This window comes from Aedes albopictus, chromosome 1, assembly GCF_035046485.1.
Source record: "Aedes albopictus strain Foshan chromosome 1, AalbF5, whole genome shotgun sequence".
Taxonomy (NCBI): domain Eukaryota; kingdom Metazoa; phylum Arthropoda; class Insecta; order Diptera; family Culicidae; genus Aedes; species Aedes albopictus.
In genome coordinates, this window is record NC_085136.1 from 293045126 (window position 1) to 293049503 (window position 4378).

Consider the following 4378-nt stretch of genomic DNA (forward strand, 5'->3'; position numbering starts at 1 on the left):
TGCTTGCTACGTTAGGATCTTTGATTTGCCACCGGAATTAAGCGACGAATGTCTCGCTTTGGCTCTCGGAGACTACGGCAAAGTGGAGTGGATAACTCGTGAAAAATTCCCTGCGAATCTTGGTTTAGACCATTTGTACACCGGGGTCAGGGGTGTATATATGGATGTGGAAAAGGATATTCCCCCGAGCATCGTTGTTGGGAACCGAAAAGGCCAAGTTTTCTACGACGGATTGAAGGATGTGTGCTTCTTGTGCCGAGGTGTTGGACATCGGAAAAAATCCTGCCCCCAGCGTCAGGTACGAAATAAACCGGAAGGTAGAAATGTTCCGCAGTCCACTTCATATGCAGCGATTGTGTCTGGACAGGGAGCCGTACCGGAGGAACAACAACCAACGGAATTGGTTGAAGACGTAATTGAGGTTCTGGATGAAGATGTGCTGGATTCACCAGGGGAAACAGAGAGCGAAGAGCAATGGCAGACAGTTGCTTGCAGCAGCCGAGCAGAACAAGAAAAGGAAATACGACGGAAAGAAGCCATAGAGGAATTGACCGAAGTTGCAAAGGCTTTTGGAGAGGCAATAACGAGACAGAATGCAAGTCAGCGGCGAGCTCAATTTGCATCTGCAGGATCTGGTTCGAAGGAGCATTCGCGTCCCAAAAAGTTGTGCGCTCGGCGATCCAACTATTGATTTTATTTTGATGTAATTAGAATAATTATAAACTTATTCGTGTAGAATCTCGGCTCGGTAGAGTTTTTAGCTAAACATTTGAGCCTTCCAAATAAACAAACTAGTTAAAAAAAAAAAAAAGGTATCTTCCGAAACTACACAGATCGAAAAAAGAGTGTAAAGTTCTGTGACATATGATGCACATAATTGGAGCGTGGGATATCACAGAAGTTTACATGACATATCATGTAAAAGTCATAAAATATCATGTAAAATTCCATTATATGTCATGTAATTCAGCATGACTCTGAGTGTTTACATGACATATAACACAAATTTGCATGATATATCATGTAAATCATCATAACACTAATTTTACATGACTGAAATGAAGTTTACATGACGTGTAAATCTCATTATTTTTATCTGTGTAGCTGCGCTCACGTCACAGTTTACTTTTCAGCATCATAGGAAAACATACGGATAAGTGCAAGTAACTGATCTATTTGATTCATAGTATGTAATTTACAATGTTCCAATGCTTTTCGATGATAACGTTTTAACCGTGAATGGTCCAAATCAGTCAAATTTCCTTCAATTCCATTATTTTTCTTCCTGTCAAATCATCGACAACTACCAAAATAATGGGAAAACTTAGTCGGAGGAGTGGGAGCTCTGACGGTTGCCCGCAGGGGCAAATGAGTTTCCTGCTACTGCCTGTTGAAGGGAAGTAACGGGCTCCCGCCCAACCATTGCTGCTACTGGGCGCCCTTTCCCTTTCCGGCAAGGTCTAATTTCCCAAAACAGTAAAAACAACTTCTAGAAGTTGAAACATTCATTAACGATACCAGCTCGATAGCCGGCCGCGCGCACCAGCACCACATTTTATTCCCATTCTGGTGCTTAATGCTTTCGTTGAAGCTTTTCGAAAGAAACGTCATTTGGCTTTAATTGTGATGTAATTTGGTTGCCGACCGCTTTTCTTGTTTTTAATTCTGATACCCAGGATGTTGGATCCGAGTTGTGTGATTGTATTGAAAAAGCAGCTTAACTAGTATGGGGGATTTCGAGATCAAATAGATCTCTGGGTTGATATGAACAGCTCCTGTTATTATTATTATAAACAATTTAACGTTTGATATTATCAACAACAGAACGTTTGATTGCTCTGAAATTCATACACGCAACATACTTTGAGACTTGAATTATGAAAATAAATTCACATGCTCCGGTGGAAATCGAACCCACGACTCCCAATTCACTAGACGAGCGCTCCTTTCCTCCATGTTACAGAGCCACTTGACCATCTCCGTCCCCTGAAGGCAAAAAACTGAACTCGATTTCACTAAGGGGCTGTCCATAAACCACGTGGTCATGAGGAGGGGGGGTTCGGCCGATGACCATTTTGTATGGACAAATAAAATTTTTTGTATGGACTAATGACCACGGGGGGGGGGGGGGGGGGTTGAAAAGTCCCAAAAAAATGACCACGTGGTTTATGGACAGCCCCTAATACACATGGGTTATTCCTTTTCGCAATCCAAATCTTCTTCGGATGGATTTAGCTGAGCATCTACACGTTTCTATTGTTTGCAATGTGTATGTATGTCAGAGCGGAAGAGGAATTATTTTCGAAGCTTGGAGGAAAGATGCGCCCGTCTAGCAAATTGGGAGTCGCACGCTCTGTCCAAAGGGGAGTATTATGAAAATCGAATGTACCTCAAATGTTATTCCATATGATCTTGGCTATGGACCTCTAGTTTCAGAAAATGTGCGGTTTAAAATATTTCATCTTGGGTTTTTTGATATTTTTGATTTTTTTCCTACTTTCCCATACAAATATCGAAAAAAGTTATTTTAAGGTCAATTTCGTCCCATATAAAAATGTATGAGAAAAAAAAAATAAGATGGATTATTTTAAACCATACATTTTCTGAATCTAGAGGTCCAAAAATATGATTCTTGCGAATAAATGAGGTACATTCACTTTTCATAATACTTTGGACATAGCGTGAGTCGTGGGGTCTCCAGTTAACCTAGTGGATAAAGCTATGGATTGCCAATCCGGAGACGGTGGGTTCGATTCTCATTCCGGTCCGGCAAATTTTCTCGACTCCCTGGGCATAGTGTATCATTGAACTTGTCTCACAATATACAAATTCATGCAATGGCAGGAAAAGGAAGCCCTTCAATTAAAAACTGTGGAAAAGCTCAAAGAACATTAAGTTGAAGCGAGGCAGGCCAAGTCCCAGTGGGGACGTAGAGTCATAATGAAGAAGAAGAAGAAGGGTTCGATTCGCACCGGAGCACGTAGATTTCTTCTCATAATTCAAGTCTCAATTTGTGCATCAAACACGTGTGTCTGTTGTGTGTGTGAATACCAGAGCGATCAAATGTTGTAATTTCCACTTGGCTGGGTTAGCCTGAGCAAAAATCGAGAAATTGACAATTGAGGGGGTTAGAAGCAAAGGGGTGTATGTGACAAAATCCCACTTTCGAGTAAATGAGGTTTAAAGTTTTTGGCCAATTTTTCATCCCATACAAAATGTATGGAGTTTCAAAATCAACCCAATTTTCTCTGATTTATTGTAATTTTTCCAATCATCGTAGAAACAATCTTAAAAAAGTTCCGGAAAGCTTAAAATCTGAAGAATTTTATCATATGCTCAGCTCAAAATCGACAAAATGGTCACTTACACCCCTTTGATTCTGGGCCCCTCAATTTAAAGCAGCATTTTTGCAACAAAAAAATAATCTATAACATTTTGACCTTCTTTCAGTCTTGAGCATTTATGGTATTGTAGAAGGCTGTTGCGTTTAAGTTTGTAATAGTTAGAAATGTGCCCCATAGCATTAGAAATTCCTAGACCAAATTCAAGCTATGTAAGCAACCAACGCTGCGAACAAAAAGGCAATCCGCCAGAAAAAATACGATTACAGGATTGACTGATGGACCAGAAAAATAATGAATCCTAAACGGAAAAATTGGAACCCTTCAAATGCACCGTGACCCACGTTGGGTGACACAATACGGACAACTTACAGAACCCTACAAATGCTCGTTTTATTTTCCATATCGGGCCCCACGTTTGTGAACTAGATACGAAAAAAATGGAACATTACAAATGCACAAACACAAACATGCAACACAGAACATAAATTTTGCCCAGTTATCTAAATAGATAACATAGTCCAATCCCAGGATAACGAGGTTTCATTATTTTTCTTGGTCCATCAGTCAATCCTGTAATCGTATTTTTTCTGGCTGATTGCCTTTTTGTTCGTTGCGTTGGTTGCTTACTTAACTTGAATTAGGTCTAGGAATTTCAAATCCTATGGGGCACCCAGATTCGGGCCACAAGACCGTCTACATTTTGATGTCCGTGCTAGGGGACGATTTGCGCGTCTTGTACTTGATTGTTGCCCGAAACGGTCTGAGCACTACAAATGCTAATTAAATACTAGGGACAGATCCACTAACCAGAGTATAACGTATAGCACAAACTAACAAAACGTACACAAATAAATACAAACGTAACAAGGCCTATGTGCCATCGATTTGAACCTAAAAAATGCCGAGTATTCTGGTCGAAACGTCAGGAATGTGAACGAAATTCTGTCTTGACTAAAGGACTGAGAAAGCCATTGGCCCTTTTCCTTCTATTGACACAATTATTTATTTTTTTTGTTATGTCTGCGCTGCCATGA